The following is a 16,949-nucleotide window of genomic DNA, read 5'->3' on the forward strand; positions in this document are numbered from 1 at the left end:
ACAGACACACACACTGCCTTCACACACACACACAACCACACACTGAGAAACACACACACTGCCTTCATGCGTACACACACTGCCCTCACACACACACACTGAAAAACACACACTGCCTTCACACACAGACTCAGAAACACATACACTGAGAAAGACACACACACACTGCCTTCATATATATGCGCATTGAGAAACACCGACACACTGCCCTCACACACACACACGCACACACAGACAGAGCAAGTAAGCACACACAGTACACAGACACATTGAGAAACACACACACACTCCCGCACACACACACACAGCAGCAGGCACCCTCCCCCCGCCAGCGCCGCAGGAAGAGGTGCGTATGTGCACACAAACACAGAGCAGAACCGCCCTAATTCCCACGCTGCTAATGCGCAGCCACAGCCGTGCTGAGAGCCGGCAGCCCGGGCCCGCCCCGCCGCAGCGCTGTGAGAGCTCAAGGACACGGATATTCTGATTAAAAAGCGAGCGCTTGCTGTGCAGTATCACCGGCGCCCACGGTAACCGACTCCGGGCTGGCTACGGGAGGGGGAATCCTCATCGAATGGGGTCCTGGCGGGATGCCGCCGGGCTCGGTCCTAGGCCTGACGCTTTTCAACGTCCCCCCGCCCCGATCGGGCAGTAAATATAACCCCCCTGCTAGTAAGACGTGCGGCTGGCACACAGACTGGCGGAGTGGCAAACAGTGACGAGGCCGGGCAGCCACACCGGGCGATCGGGGTCGCTGCGTAAGCTGGGCCTGTGAAAAGCGAAGCGGGTTAATACAGCCAGGCGGAGTTCTACACGTAGGACCAGACCCATGGAAGCGGGGCTGTGCCCTGGGAAGCAGCGACTGGGGCCAGAGCAGACAAACAGCCCAACACGAGCTCCCAGAGCGAGGCTGTGGCCGAAAGGGCGAATGCGATCCCTGGCTGTACGGCCGGGAGGAGAACGGGGGGGGGGGGGGGTTCCCCCTACATGCGGAACTGGTGGGACCATGGCTGGACATTGCATCCAATTCTGGTAGCCACCATTTAAAAAGGATGCTGAAAAATTGCAGAGAGGGCAGAGAAGAGCCACCAAACTGATTTGAGGGCTGGTGAAAAATGCCTCAACGAGAGAGCCCTAACGAGTGCCATCTGCTTAGCTTATCAACGGAGCCTGAGAGGCGGCTTGACGCACCGCCCCGGGGAGAAAAGCCCAGTACCAACAGCTCTTTGGCCTAGCAGACAAGGGCGGAACAAAAGCTGAAGCCAGACAAGTTCCAAGGAGGGGAGGCACAAGTGTTGAACAGTGCAGGTCACTAACCATTGGCACAACCTGCCCAGGGACATGGCGGATTCCCCATCTCTTGGGGTCTTTGCATCCAGCCGGAGGGTGCATCAGCCAAACCCGTTCCTGGGCTCAAGGCAGGGGGAACAGGGGGAATGTCCTGGCCTGTGAGCTGCAGGAGGGTCAGACTAGATGAGCTAATGGGCCCACAGGGCCTGGACAATCGTTATCATGGTTATAGGGCTGGAAAAGTCCTGAGGAGCAGGAGCTGTAGCGAGAGAACACACGGCTGAGCCTGCCTTGCTGTATAAAATACGCCCCGGTGCACTCGCCGCTGTGCTAGGAAGTATCATCTGAAATAATTACAGCTACACGGCGCTTGTCAAAGGAAATGAGCAGACATGAGTGGCTTTGATCGTGTTTGTTCGCCTGCTCGCTAAGCTGTAAAATACGGTGCCCGGCAATGGCTCTCCCAGTCAGTGAGCGCTCACAAGGTTCTGCTGTAGACACAATCAGAGACAACCACACACCGCACACAGACACACACCTGCAAACACACTCTATTGTGCTCAGATCCCCAGACATAATTCTGCACAAACACACTCAGCCAGGCGTATAGCCTCCCCCAAACACTGACTACTGCACACACGTGCACAGAGGCATGATCATACACACCCAGGCAGAAAAACACACATACACACACTCACACGCAGCTCTCTAGTCACATGCACAGACATGCCTGCAGTAGAATTACAAAGGCACACATGCACCAGGATATGTTCATGGCCACTTGTGTGTTCAGGCAGACACACAGGTATATATTTATGCACACCCATGCACAGAGGACTGTTTTCTTGCACACTCACACACACAGAGGGGCATTTTCATGTGCACACACAAACACACACCCAGGTGTGTCTTCATACACCTCCCACTCACATTCACACAGAGGCATGTATTCATGCACCCACACATGCACACGCACACAGAAAGATGTGCATTCACACACATGCACACACAGAGGTGAGTATTCACATGTACACACACACAGAAGTGTGTATTCACGCATACACAGATGCATATATTCACACATGCACACACAGAGGCATGTATTCACATGCACACACACAGGTGTGTATTCATGCACATACACACAAAGATGTGTATATTCACATGCACACACAGGGATTTGTGTATTTATGCACACACACAGGTGTGTATTCACACACGCACACACAGAGGCATGTATTCACACACAGGCATACATAGAAGCATGTATACATGCACATACATAGGTGTGTATTCACACACACACAGAGGCATGTATTCACTCACACACACATAGGTGTGTATTCACACTCACACACAGAGGTGTGCATTCACACACACCCACAGAGGCGTGTATTCACTCACACACACAGAGGTGTGTATTCATGCACCCCCAGCCCCGTCTGGAATCCAGCCCACCGGGTTGATACGTGATTTCCAGAGAGGCAGCATGGAGAGGGAAGGCAAGGCGGGAGTGTGAGTGGCAACGCAGCGTCTCTGTGTCTGCGTCTGTGTGGGCAGCCACCTCCGGGAATCCTCGGCTAATCTGCTTTCGCCAGCCTCGCCTCCCCCACACGCTGCGCTGCCCTGTCAGCAGGTGCTGGAGACGCAGACACCACCAATACCCCAAGTAACAGCCCTCTGAGCGCCAGTACTCTGAGAAACAGCCCTCAGAGTAACACCACCAATACCCCAAGTAACAGCCCTCTGAGTACCGGTACCCTGAGAAACAGCCCTCAGAGTAACACCACCAATACCCCAAGTAACAGCCCTCTGAGTACACCACCAATACCCTGAATAACAGTAATAGTGCCTCAAGTAACAGCAGACTGAGTACCAGTACCGGTACCCTCAACAACAGGAACAGTACCCAAGTAACAGTCCTCTAAATACCAGTAGCAGTGCCCTTTACAACAGCAACGGTGCTAGAGGTGAGAGTACCTGAAGAACAGTACTCCAAGTACAGTATCAGTATCCCATATCAATGTGTCTGGAGTAACCATGTCCATACTGCAAATAACAGCACCCCAAACAACCCTGTCCATACCCCAAGTAACAGTTCTCCAAGTGCAGTAGCACTCCTCAGGGTAACAGTACCACCAGTCAGAGTGCCAGGCCCCTGTCCCACAGGGGCAGTGCCCGTCTGACTCCTGCCCGCTGCAGGCAGCTGGTGCTAAAGGAGCCATGTCCCTCGCCTGCCTCCATGGCTGCACCGCGCTGATCTATCGCCAGAGGAATTAATGATTTTCCTTCGCTGAGGCCAAGACCAATATCTCCTCCTTGGGCCTCCCAATCACTCCTCACCCCGCACGCCGGCCTGCCCCAGGCTGGATCTAGAATCTCCTTAGCCGGAGGCCTCAGCGCTCCCTGTCTCCAGCCAACAGCAACGCGTCTCAGCTCCACTGGCAGCCCTGCCCGTCCAGAACAGACGACTCCCCTGTATTTATTATCAGCCCCCCACCTGCGTGGGCTCTTCCCACAGCCCCGGGACCCCTTTGCCAAGCCCTCCCTCCCGGCAGAGCTGCCGCAGGGCACAGGGCCTGTTCCACGCTCTCATGGTCTCAGAGCATCGTGAGCTCTCTCTGTGCCTCCCTGCCTGGCCGAGGGCTCAGGGCTCCCACCACCCCGGCCTCCACCCCCTTGCCACTACTACAGACTGGCGCGAGCTGGGCCTAGCGTGCTCCAGGGCATCGCTGTGGCCCAGGCCTGGCTTTACGGGAACACCGAACAACATGGCTAGACCCTCAGGCTGCAGCATCCCTCTCCCAGGTTGCGCTCCCCATGCCCCAGGGTCAGTGCCCAGGCCCTCGGGGCAGGCAGGCAAAGGCAGCTGGTGCAGCTACCCACGCTCCCTGTGTCACAGTCTCCCCGGCGCTCCCTGGGCTCCCCGTGCATTGCAACGGTTCTCCCGGGCTCTCACCCACCCAGGCGCTGGGTCCAGCCAACCTCCTGGGCCTGCGTCTCTCCCCGCTCCCTTCACGTGTTCAGCGTGTCCGCTCTGGGTGCGAGAACCTTCCCCTCTGCAGCACCCGCCCCGGCACAGCCTCCTGTCTCCCTCCTGCCAGGGCACGTTAGCCCCTGACCCTTGCTTGGCTGTCTCCAGCTCTCCCGCCCTGCAGCCATGGCAGAGACACTACGCATCAGTGGTGCTGACGTGGCAGCCCTGCCCGTGCCACGCTGAGCCCTGCTGGCAGGTCCCGCAGCGTGTGCTGACACCTTGGCATGGAGTATCCGGTGCTGCCGCTCACCTTGGCACGGGTTAGTGCCAGCCTGACCTTGTCGCCTGGTGCAGCCTAGGGGCTATTTTTAGCTCTCCTTTCTGGAGACTCCAAATCTGGCTGCAGACAGCTGCAGTCTCCACACGCCGGCTGTCCTCAACCTTCACGCAGGAGTGCCAAGCTTCAAGCAAGAGGCTGCAGCATCCCCCCACCCCCTTCGCCAGCTCGCCACCCGTTCCTCCCCACTGAGGGCCGGGGGCAGAGACCACCGCCCCGCTGGCAAAGAACTCAGCCCTGGGGGTGAAAGCGCACGGCACATCCCAGGCTCAAACGAACGCATCCTCCCCTCCCCTGCGAGGGGGACCCGGAACTGCACCCCCACATACAGAAGGGAAAACTGAGGCCCAAGGGTCACACCCCGTATGTGTCAGAGCTGGGCACAGCCCTCAAGAGGAGCTGGCTCCTAGACCTGTGCTCTCCTGCTCGCGCCACAGTGCAGAGCGATGCCCACAAGCCCTGGGAGCAGCACACGCCACGAGCAACTGAGGCAGGCAGCCTCTTCGCAGGGTGTGAAACAAACTCCCAGCGACAGGAGGGAAACATAGGAACGGGGGGGTGGGGGGATCTTTGGAGCAGTGTATAGACAGGTGCCATCCCAGGGCTGCACCCCCTGGCCTGGGGGGCCCTGCAGGCACCCTGCCTCAGTTTCCCTCAGGTTCCAAAAGTAACTCATTCACGCCTGGCGCCTTTACAATAACAGCCCTCCTCTCCTGGGGCCTCATGGAGTCAGATTAACCCGCTCCCCTTTTAGAGTCAGGGGTTTGCACCCTCCTTCCTGCCTCTCCCCACCGGCTACCCCGACCGCCTTCCTGGGGCTGCATCTGCACCGACCTTTCCCCTCAGCAGCTCCCCCTTGGCTGCGTTTGGAGCCTCCTCTCTGAGCCCCTGCCCAGTCATTTGGCCCCAGGTGGGTCTCATCATCCCACACCCCTGGCTGGCCCCGCTGGGAGACAGGGGATCCCTGCCCACTCCTGGACCCTGCCGTCCCCCTCCCAGGCACCGACTGCTCGCAGGCCCAGCTTCCTTTCCTGCTCTGACCCCATCAAGGCCTTTGTCCGCTTCCCCGGCCCAGGTGAACGGGGACCTCACCGTCTCCTCCGGCTGCCAGGGCCAGCCCCACTCCAGCCGCGGTGCCGGGGTGCGTGTGCACGACCCACGCGTGGCTAGAGGGGCCGAGTTGGCGGCCGGGGCGGCTCAGGGCTTGGGAGCAGCCTCAGGGCTCAGGTCTGTAGCGGCGGGAAGCAGCATGGTCTGCTGGCTGGCTGAGATCCCACGAGGCGAGCTGGCGAGGCACAGCCTGGTTCCTCGGGGACAAGGGCCCACCTCGGGGACACCCTCCCCCCCCGCCCTGGCAGAGTGGCTGTGGGGACTGATCCCCCTTCCGGGGCAGGGCTCAGGCACTGGTGGGGGTTCGGGGGTGGTGCCTGGGGGGTGGCGTAGTGCTGGTACGGCCGGTTCTGTGCACGGGGCACGTCAGGCCTCGCCTCTCCCCTGGCGAAGAACACGGTTCCCTAAACCCCAGGGGGTGGCCCCAGGCCCCTCCCTGGTGGGGAGCTCTGTGCCGCCCTGCCCTGCCCAGTGCCCAGCCCAGCAGCCCCATCAAACACACACTGGAGAGAGGAGCTGCCACCTCAGCCAGCTGCCCGCCGGGGCCAGCTCAGACCCCCTCCCAGCCCAGGCTCCCCTCCAGCAGATTTCCCCGCTGGGCGGCCTCCACTGCAGATGGCATTAAAAACGGCTCAGCTCCTGGGAGAGGCACCTGCATGATGGCAGGTCTCTCCTGCTTTGTGTCCCCCTAGTAAAAGCCCCTTTTCCCTTCCCCAGCTCCTGGCCCAGTGCCTGCACCTGGCTTCTCCCAACAGGGCAAGGCAGGGTGGAGATGCCCCCCTTAGAGGGGGGAAACTGAGACATGGAGAGGGGCTGGGATCGGCGCTCACGTGACAAGGTCCATGGTGGGAAGGTGCCAGGGGCTGGGGGTGAGAGCTGGGGGGGAGGGGTCTGCAGGGCATGGAGTTGCTATGGGAACAGCTGGCACAGTGTGTGTGGGGGTGTGAGGGGCTGGGCTGTGGGGGGAGGGATTGTTCCAGTGGGAGGTAACAGACCCAGCCCTGGCACCACGTCGGGCACCTTCCTGCTGCCAGCTCTGACCTGTAAAACAATTGCTCCGGGCCCTGCCACCTTCAGAGCTGCCCTCCCTGCCAGGTCCCACTCTGAGCCCGTGTCACGGAGTGTGGGGGAGTCAGGGCCCTGCACCCCTCTTCCTGGGATTCACCGGGACTCTCAGCCAGCCAGTAAAATGGAAGGTTTATTGGACAATAGAAACGCAGGCTAAAACAGAGCTTGTAGGTACAACCAGGACCCCTCAGTCAAATCCTTCGGGGGGCGGGTTGGGGTTCAGGGAGCTTAGACCCCAGCCTTGGGGTTCCCTGCCTTCCACCACCCAGCACACAACTGAAACCAAAATCTCCTCCCTTCCCCCAGCTCCTCCTCTCCTTTGTCCAGTCTCCCGGGCAGAGAGTGGGTGTCACTTCTCCCCACCCCCATCCTGGCTCAGGTTACAGCTCAGGGATCTTCCTTCAAGGGAAGTCCCCCATCCCCAATGTAACTCCCCTGCAACATTCCCAGGTCAAATCCACCCTGCTTCCTGCTCCGCCACACCCCGCCAGCCCCTGCACTGGCAGCAATGCCTGCAGGTCGCTGCCGCCTGGCCATTGGCACGGCTGGCACCCCTGCACCTAGCTGCAGGGCCCCCGAATGCGTGCATCACTTGGCCCATCTGCACAGGCACCTGGCCATCTCCGAGGTGGCGAGCGTCTTGGGCCCACCTTGGCCCGTCCGTCTGCACAGCACCTGGACAGCCCTGAGCCCACCCCAGGGTGCAACCAACTCTGCTCTCCTTGGCACCACCTGGGCTCCCCACGCTCTGCCCCAGCCTGGCCAGTCGCTGGGGCTGGGCCCTTGTCCTGAAATCCCAGTCCGGAATCCGGAGGGCGAGAGCGGGTGGCAGGGTGCTGCGCTGAGACGTCCTGCCTGCCTGTGCTCTGCTGCTGAAGGCAGGAAGTTTGGGGGTCTGGGGTCTGGCACCTTTTCCATCAGCAGCTAGTCCAGGCCTGGGTAGGGTGACCAGATGAGAGGAAGAAAATATCGAGACACGTGTGTGTGTGTGTGTGTGTGTGTGTGTGGGGGGGGGGGATATGTCACCAGCAGAGCACAAAAAATAGAAGAGCGGAGCAAAACGACAACAACAACAACAAAACATTCATCGGGACGCAGGACAAACACCGAGATATCGGGGCGCTCCCGATTTTATCAGGACGTCTGGTCGCCCTAGGCCTGGGCCCCCCAACCCCACCTCCCAAGTGCCCCTCAGTCCTGACCTGCAGCCCCCTGCCAGTCCCTCTGCTCAACCTGACTGTGCCGGCCCTACTGGAGCTGTGCTAACCAGGATTTGCGCCACCGCTCTCCAGCAAAGTGCATAGCCCCCGCCATATCGCTCCCCAGCCACATATGCCCAGGAATCTCCCCCCTCCCCCCACAACTACAAACCACTGACCCAGTCCCCCAACCCAAATCGATGGGTCCTGGGTCCCCGACCACTGCACCATTAAAATCCATGCATCACCCCCGCCTCCCGAGCTACAATCCATTCACTCTCAGCCTCCTCCTCTCCCCAGGCCAGTCACCGCCCCACCACAGCTGAAATCCTGCTGACCCTAAGTACCTGTCAGTGTGCTGTCTTAGGGCTGTGAGAAAGAGGGTTGGGTTTTATTGTCAGGCTCAGAGCCCAGCACTGGGTTGTTATGACTGGGTTGTTATTGTAGGGTTGTGAGCACAGGGATGGTTGTTATTGTCAAGTGGAGAGCCCAGCGCTGGGTTGTCATGGTCAGGTTGTGAGCACAGGGCTAGGTTGTCATGGTTGGGTTGTGAGCCTAGCACTGGGTTGTCATGGTCGCATTGTGAGCACAGGGCTGGTTGTTATTGTCAGGTGGAGAGCCCAGCACTGGGTTGTTATGGTTGGGTTGTGAGCACAGGGCTGGTTGTTATTGTCAGGCAGAGAGCCCAGCACTGGGTTGTCATGGTCGGGGTGTGAGCACAGGGTTGGTTGTTATTGTCAGGCGGAGAGCCCAGTGCTGGGTTGTCATGGTCGGGTTGTGAGCACAGGGCTAGGTTGTCATGGTCGGGTTGTGAGCCCAGCACTGGGTTGTCATGGTCGGGTTGTGAGCACAGGGCTGGTTGTTATTGTCAGGCGGAGAGCCCAGTGCTGGGTTGTCATGGTCTGGTTGTGAGCACAGGGCTGGTTGTTATTGTCAGGCAGAGAGCCCAGCTCTGCGTTGTCATGGTCGGGTTGTGAGCACAGGGCTGGTTGTTATTGTCAGGCAGAGAGCCCAGCGCTGGGTTGTCATGGTTGGGTTGTGAGCACAGGGCTGGTTGTTATTGTCAGACGGAGAGCCCAGCCGTGGGTTGTCATGGTCAGGTTGTGAGTGCAGTGGTGGGTTGTTAAGGTCTGTTTGTGAGCACAGGGCTGGTTGTTATTGTCTGGCTGAGAGCCCAGCGCTGGGTTGTCATGGTCGGGTTGTGAGCCCAGCACTGGGTTGTCATGGTCGGGTTGTGAGCACAGGGCTGGTTGTTATTGTCAGGCAGAGAGCCCAGCCCTGGGTTGTCATGGTCAGGTTGTGAGTGCAGTGGTGGGTTGTTAAGGTCAGATTGTGAGCACAGGGCTGGTTGTTATTGTCAGGCGGAGAGCCCAGCGCTCAGTTGTTATGGTCGGGTTGTGAACACAGGGCTGGTTGTTATTGTCAGGCGGAGAGCCCACAGCTGGGTTGTCATGGTCGGGTTGTGAGTACAGGGCTGGTTGTTATTGTCAGGCAGAGAGCCCAGCGCTGAGTTGTTATGGTCGAGTTGTGAACACAGGGCTGGTTGTTATTGTCAGGCAGAGAGCCCAGTGCTGGGTTGTCATGGTCGGGTTGTGAGCACAGGGCTAGGTTGTCATGGTCGGGTTGTGAGCCTAGCGCTGGGTTGTCATGGTCAGGTTGTGAGCACAGGGCTGGTTGTTATTGTCAAGCGGTGAGCCCAGCACTGGGTTGTCATGGTCGGGTTGTGAGCACAGGGCTAGGTTGTCATGGTCGGGTTGTGAGCACAGGGCTCGTTGTTATTGTCAGGCGGAGAGCCCAGCACTGGGTTGTCATGGTCAGGTTGTGAGCACAGGGCTGGTTGTTATTGTCAGGCGGAGAGCCCAGCCCTGGGTTGTCATGGTCAGGTTGTGAGCACAGGGCTAGGTTGTCATGGTCGGGTTGTGAGCCCAGCACTGGGTTGTCATGGTCGGGTTGTGAGCCCAGCACTGGGTTGTCATGGTCGGGTTGTGAGCACAGGGCTAGGTTGTCATGGTCGGGTTGTGAGCCTAGCGCTGGGTTGTCATGGTCGGGTTGTGAGCACAGGGCTCGTTGTTATTGTCAGGCAGAGAGCCCAGCCCTGGGTTGTCATGGTCAGGTTGTGAGCACAGGCCTAGGTTGTCATGGTCGGGTTGTGAGCCCAGCTCTGCGTTGTCATGGTCGGGTTGTGAGCACAGGGCTGGGTTGTCATGGTCGGGTTGTGAGCCCAGCACTGGGTTGTCATGGTCGGCCAGAGCCCAGCTCTGCGTTGTCATGGTCGGGTTGTGAGCACAGGGCTAGGTTGTCATGGTCGGGTTGTGAGCCCAGCACTGGGTTGTCATGGTCGGGTTGTGAGCACAGGGCTGGTTGTTATTGTCAGGCGGAGAGCCCAGCCCTGGGTTGTCATGGTCAGGTTGTGAGCACAGGGCTAGGTTGTCATGGTCGGGTTGTGAGCCCAGCACTGGGTTGTCATGGTCGGCTTGTGAGCCCAGCACTGGGTTGTCATGGTCGGGTTGTGAGCACAGGGCTAGGTTGTCATGGTCGGGTTGTGAGCACAGGGCTCGTTGTTATTGTCAGGCGGAGAGCCCAGCACTGGGTTGTCATGGTCAGGTTGTGAGCACAGGGCTGGTTGTTATTGTCAGGCGGAGAGCCCAGCCCTGGGTTGTCATGGTCAGGTTGTGAGCACAGGGCTAGGTTGTCATGGTCGGGTTGTGAGCCCAGCACTGGGTTGTCATGGTCGGGTTGTGAGCCCAGCACTGGGTTGTCATGGTCGGGTTGTGAGCCCAGCACTGGGTTGTCATGGTCGGGTTGTGAGCACAGGGCTAGGTTGTCATGGTCGGGTTGTGAGCCTAGCGCTGGGTTGTAATGGTCGGGTTGTGAGCACAGGGCTCGTTGTTATTGTCAGGCAGAGAGCCCAGCCCTGGGTTGTCATGGTCAGGTTGTGAGCACAGGCCTAGGTTGTCATGGTCGGGTTGTGAGCCCAGCCCTGGGTTGTCATGGTCAGGTTGTGAGCACAGGGCTAGGTTGTCATGGTCGGGTTGTGAGCCCAGCACTGGGTTGTCATGGTCGGCTTGTGAGCCCAGCACTGGGTTGTCATGGTCGGGTTGTGAGCACAGGGCTAGGTTGTCATGGTCGGGTTGTGAGCCCAGCACTGGGTTGTCATGGTCGGGTTGTGAGCACAGGGCTCGTTGTTATTGTCAGGCAGAGAGCCCAGCCCTGGGTTGTCATGGTCAGGTTGTGAGCACAGGGCTAGGTTGTCATGGTCGGGTTGTGAGCCCAGCACTGGGTTGTCATGGTCGGCTTGTGAGCCCAGCACTGGGTTGTCATGGTCGGGTTGTGAGCACAGGGCTAGGTTGTCATGGTCGGGTTGTGAGCACAGGGCTCGTTGTTATTGTCAGGCGGAGAGCCCAGCACTGGGTTGTCATGGTCAGGTTGTGAGCACAGGGCTGGTTGTTATTGTCAGGCGGAGAGCCCAGCCCTGGGTTGTCATGGTCAGGTTGTGAGCACAGGGCTAGGTTGTCATGGTCGGGTTGTGAGCCCAGCACTGGGTTGTCATGGTCGGGTTGTGAGCCCAGCACTGGGTTGTCATGGTCGGGTTGTGAGCCCAGCACTGGGTTGTCATGGTCGGGTTGTGAGCACAGGGCTAGGTTGTCATGGTCGGGTTGTGAGCCTAGCGCTGGGTTGTCATGGTCGGGTTGTGAGCACAGGGCCTGTTGTTATTGTCAGGCAGAGAGCCCAGCCCTGGGTTGTCATGGTCAGGTTGTGAGCACAGGCCTAGGTTGTCATGGTCGGGTTGTGAGCCCAGCCCTGGGTTGTCATGGTCAGGTTGTGAGCACAGGGCTAGGTTGTCATGGTCGGGTTGTGAGCCCAGCACTGGGTTGTCATGGTCGGCTTGTGAGCCCAGCACTGGGTTGTCATGGTCGGGTTGTGAGCACAGGGCTAGGTTGTCATGGTCGGGTTGTGAGCCCAGCACTGGGTTGTCATGGTCGGGTTGTGAGCACAGGGCTGGTTGTTATTGTCAGGCGGAGAGCCCAGCACTGTGTTGTCATGGTCGGGTTGTGAGCACAGGGCTGGTTGTTATTGTCAGGCGGAGAGCCCAGTGCTGGGTTGTCATGGTCTGGTTGTGAGCACAGGGCTAGGTTGTCATGGTCGGGTTGTGAGCCCAGCACTGGGTTGTCATGGTCGGCTTGTGAGCCCAGCACTGGGTTGTCATGGTCGGGTTGTGAGCACAGGGCTAGGTCGTCATGGTCGGGTTGTGAGCCCAGCACTGGGTTGTCATGGTCGGGTTGTGAGCACAGGGCTGGGTTGTCATGGTCTGGTTGTGAGCACAGGGCTGGTTGTTATTGTCAGGCAGAGAGCCCAGCTCTGCATTGTCATGGTCGGGTTGTGAGCACAGGGCTGGGTTGTTAAGGTTGGGTTGTGAGCACAGGGCTGGTTGTTATTGTCAGGCAGAGAGCCCAGTGCTGGGTTGTCATGGTCGGGTTGTGAGCACAGGGCTGGTTGTTATTGTCAGGCGGAGAGCCCAGCCCTGGGTTGTCATGGTCAGGTTGTGAGCACAGGCCTAGGTTGTCATGGTCGGGTTGTGAGCCCAGCACTGGGTTGTCATGGTCGGGTTGTGAGCACAGGACTGGGTTGTTAAGGCTGAGTTGCTCCTGAGGTCTCAGGCTGCATCTGGTGAGTTAATGAGAATTCAGCGTGTGGCCTTTGTGTGGAGAAGGAAAGCAGGGAAGGCCTCAGCCCTGCGCGAGAGCTAACGTGGAGCTGGGACCCCAGGGGGGAGCCATCCACCCCGGGCTGCTGCAGTTCAGCATCAGCCCCCCCCGCTCTGAAGATGGTGTCCTGGGGTTTGACCTCTCGTCTCCAGCCCCCCTGGTGGGCCTGCGCCCTCCAGCCCATCCGACGGGGCTTTGCCTGGGCTCCATCGGTCTGTCCCCTGCAGTCTAGTGCTCAGCACGATGGATCCCTCAGCGTTCCTCTCCCGCCTGCCCTGGAACGTGACCGGCCGGACCTGTGCTGGGCTGATTACAGCCGGCTGCAACCTCCTGCCCTCAGAGAGGTGCCTGTTCTCCGGGGGGCACCGGGCGCTGTGGGTTTGCACCCTGCCCCCACTCCAGTAACTGGGCCCGGCGCACACTTCTGTCACTAGTGCAAATGACGGCTCAAAGCTGGCGTCTGCATGGGGCCCTCAGGGCTTTCTGTGCAGCACTCCCTGGAGCGGGGAGGGAAGGAGCTCTGATCTCGCCCCCTCGGGGGAAGGCCCCTGGGAAGGAGGGAAGCCAGCTGCTGCTGCGTGTCTCTGTGCTGGGTCTGTCAGACACTGGGGTGGGGCTGGCAGTCACGGCAGCCAGGCTGCCCTGGGGCTGGCATCTTCTCCAGCCACTCCGCCCGGTCTGGGTGCAGCTCCCCCTCCCTCTTTGGGTCTCCCCACCATGTCAGGGCGGCTTCCCCGGCTGATGGCCCACGGCTGGAGGAGATCCCCGGCTGGGCAGGCCTCCCTGACGGTGGGTGTATGCTCTGCCCCTGCTGGTGGCCACCCTGCACGGTGCAGCGATGGTGTCTGTGCCAGGGCAGCAGCTCATAAGAACATAATAATGGCCGTACCGGTTCAGACCAAAGGTCCATCTAGCCCAGTATCTGTCTACCGACAGTGGCCAATGCCAGGTGCCCCTGAGGGAGTGAACCTAACAGGCAATGATCAAGTGATCTCTCTCCTGCCGTCCATCTCCTCCCTCTGCCGAACAGAGGCTAGGGACACCATTCCTTACCCATCCTGGCTAATAGCCATTTAAGCTCCCCTTATACTCGGTGAGGGGCGCATGGGGGGAGCACATGGCAGCCAGACGCCCAGGCTGGCACAAGGTGGAGAGGGAAAGACGCCTCCTGCTGCCTACCCCGAATCCCTGCTTTGGCAGCAGGGCCCTGGTGCCTGCGCTGGCCGGGGGAGAGTGCGGCTGGAGGAGGTGGCCTGCAGAAGCTGCTGTGTGGCTCGTGGAGGAGGATGCAGCTGGGTGCCCCGTCCGACGCAGCGCTGTGCCGGGTCGCTGTCACTGAGTGCCCCGGGGAGGAGGAGCAGGGCAGCGGGACGGTCACTGCTCTTTATACAGAGCCCGGGAACTCGCAGGCTCCCTCCACTCCAGGCATGCACCCTGCCCCTCTGTCGGCTCTGCCACCCGTCACTTCACCCCTCGCTTTTCCCCACTGGAGCCCGTGGCTGCCCGGCCTCCCAGCTCATGGGCTGGCGTGTGTGCAGGGTGCTGGGGGCGCGGAGGGGAGGCTGCAGTCAGAGGCTGGGGAGGGCTGGGGCAGCCCAGGGGGGTCACCAGGGGTGAGGGGAGGGCGAGAGAGAGCCAGGAAGAGCTGCTGAGCACGAGGTGTGTCCAGCTGGGGAAGCAGGGAGCTGGGAGCCCTGACGGTCCCGTGGGAAGGAAGGGCTGGGAGCGGGTCACCGCGCTACGCTCTCCGGATTCCAGCCGATGCAGGCCGGGCGAGGAAAGGGCTGAGGTGGGCACCTGGAGCCAGTGATGCTGCCCCAGGGCCGAGGTGCCCGTCCCTGGTTGGGGCAGATGGACAGACAGACGTCAGGCCAGGAGAAGCTCCAGAAGTGACTGCGGGTGATGGCCCAGGAGGGTAGAAGCATGAGAAGCCCGTGTCTGGGCGTTGCCAAGGCGGGACGGACCTTGCAGGGGCACTGCCCCTGGGGCTCAGCAGTGAGCTGTGGGCTCACACTCCCCAGGAGGGCAGGAACGACCCTGGGACCTGGCCTCGTTGGGGTCCCTGTGTGGGGCATGGCCCAGCAGGGGCTGACAGCCCCATCTATGCACAGGGCAACAAGGGACAGCTCTGGGTGGGCTGGGGGCACTGCGGGTGCCTGGAGAGGGGACAGGGTCTCAGGGCCCATTGTCCCCCCAGCTGGGCTCAGGGCGATTCCCCCAAGGCCAGGGGGGCTGGGAGAGGGCTACAGTCTCCTCTGAAGCATTCAGCATCGGCCCCTTCTTGGAGCCTGGGGAGCAGGCAGCGTGGGCCGGTAACCTGCGCCGGCTGGAGGCTGGGCTAGCATTCCTGGGAAGCCCAAGAGGGGCGCTCCCCGCACCCCCTGCTCCTGCTTCATTGGGGCAGGGCCCCCCGGCTCTGTCCACCCAGCGTGGTCCTGCTCGCGCCGGGGCCGCGCTGCAGGGTCGCCTGCGGGAGAGGGGGGCAGAGGGACTGACCAGCAGCCGTGCCTGGCCCGTGCAGGGCAGCTGGTTCCCGGCTGCTGGCCCCCTTCGCTTGGCTAGGGCGTGGGCAGGGGCAGGCGGGCCTGCGTGGCTCAGCAAAGGCGGGTTCTGGAGGCAGCGCTGAGGGGCCCAGGACGCTATTTCCACTGGCTCTGCCTGCCCCCACCTTGGCACTGAGCTGCACCGAGACCCAAGTGGCAGCCCCCGCGGGCACAGGGGCGCAGCCGGTGCCCAAGCTGCCCCTGCTCTGTGGCTAGCTGGGGATTCTAGCCCCAGGGCTGCCTGCCAGCACCTTCCCCAGCACCCAGGTCACTCGGACGAGATTCAAGCAGCGGCAGGAAGGGAAGGGCTGGAGCAGCTCGAATTGGGGTTTTCGCAGGCTGCTGAGCTTGCAGCAAAGCAGCCGATGGGGCTCAGGGCGGCCTGGCACCCCGGCCCCGGGGCAGGAGGCTGGGCTCTGCGGGCTCAGAGAGCAGGAGATTTTGTTGTTCTGTCGCACGTCTCCATCTCCCAGAGGGCAGCAGAAATACCAAGACAGCACAGTCCCCGGCCCTACAGCACACTCAGCACCCCTCCCCCCGTTTGCACGGAGCTCCCACGCCCACCTGAGACCCCCTCAGGCCAGCACCACATCGGGACCCTGCACCCAAGGGAGAGAGCCAACCGACTGGCCCTGGTGTCTGACTTTCCGCCCCAAGGCGACACCAAGGCCAGGTCCCCCACCGGCTCAGACTGGCTCTGAACCCCTGCTCCCCAGGCCAGCGAGAGGGGTGCCTGTTCTGGAGAGGAGGGGGGCCAGCGGGGCGACGTGCCCCGCCCTGTCACTAACGAGCTCCCGAACGCTCTCCGCCGGGCATTCGCAGCGGGCTCGGCGCTGCTCCCCCGGACGGAGGCTACGCCTCACTTACCGGAGAGGGGATCCGGACGCGCCGCGAGCCCTAAGGAGCTGCCCGCACTGTGCCCATTCCGTCTGCTTCTCCCAACCGCCTCCTCCTTGCCCGCCTTCACTGCATCCCTGGTGGGGCTCCCTCGCCGCCCCAGAGAGGGGGCACCGGGACGTAGGCGCCCAGAGAGGCGATGCCTGCGACTGGAGCTGGGAGGCTGGTACCCAGAGCAGATGCTGCCGGAGGATGCGGGAGGAGGAAGATGCTGGCAGCTGGTGGCAGAGCCTAGCGCGCGTGCACACGGCTGCGAGCAGGAAGCAGGGCTGAGCAGATGCCGCCTGGCTTGCTGGCCCTGTACCAGCTACTGCCTGAGCTGCGCTAGACGCCTCGCTGGGAGATGAAGCGGGTTTTTAACCAGTCTGACGTTGGCTGGGGCATACCAATAAAATCCTTCCCCACGTCTCTGGCTCCCAGGCTGAGCTGCTCTCATTAGTGACAACCTCAAGGACTGCAGCGCGGGACTGCATCCACTCAGGAAAGAGCCGAGCAAGGTCAGCCCAGCCTCTCCCCACCCCACCCAGCCCCAGCCCCAGCCCCAGCCCAGGAGATCCCACACGCAGCCTGTGGGGCTTTAACCCTTCCCTGCCTAGAGAGGTACCTTCCCAGAGCCCGAGCAGCAGAGCCGGAAAGGGACGGCTGGGGGCTCCCCAGCCCCCGCCCCTGTGGCCAGGGCAGGATCGGTCCCTCCTGGACGCCGGGTTCTCGCCTGGCCATCCAGCGAATGGAAGGTCACGGTGAGCTGGGTGCAGCTAGCTGCAGGCCCTGCACGCCCTCGGCATGCGGCTCAGACCGCCTGGCCCCTGCCGCACCTCAGCC

At 61.2% G+C, this 16,949-nt stretch overlaps 1 protein-coding gene across 3 annotated transcripts in view; it reads right to left on the reverse strand.

Moving 5' to 3' along the window:
* The window catches only part of PHF24 (PHD finger protein 24), a 38,521-nt gene extending 22,316 nt beyond the window's left edge, over positions 1-16,205 (reverse strand). For all 3 annotated transcript variants that reach the window (XR_005600928.1, XM_039545933.1, XM_039545932.1), the window contains exon 1: positions 16,098-16,205. The gene's annotated coding sequence lies outside the window, so the exon portion shown is untranslated. The remainder of the gene's footprint in view (positions 1-16,097) is intronic.
* Between the last annotated feature and the right edge of the window lie 744 nt (positions 16,206-16,949).

The sequence above is a fragment of the Mauremys reevesii genome, linkage group 6, assembly GCF_016161935.1.
Source record: "Mauremys reevesii isolate NIE-2019 linkage group 6, ASM1616193v1, whole genome shotgun sequence".
NCBI classification, from domain to species: Eukaryota; Metazoa; Chordata; order Testudines; family Geoemydidae; genus Mauremys; species Mauremys reevesii.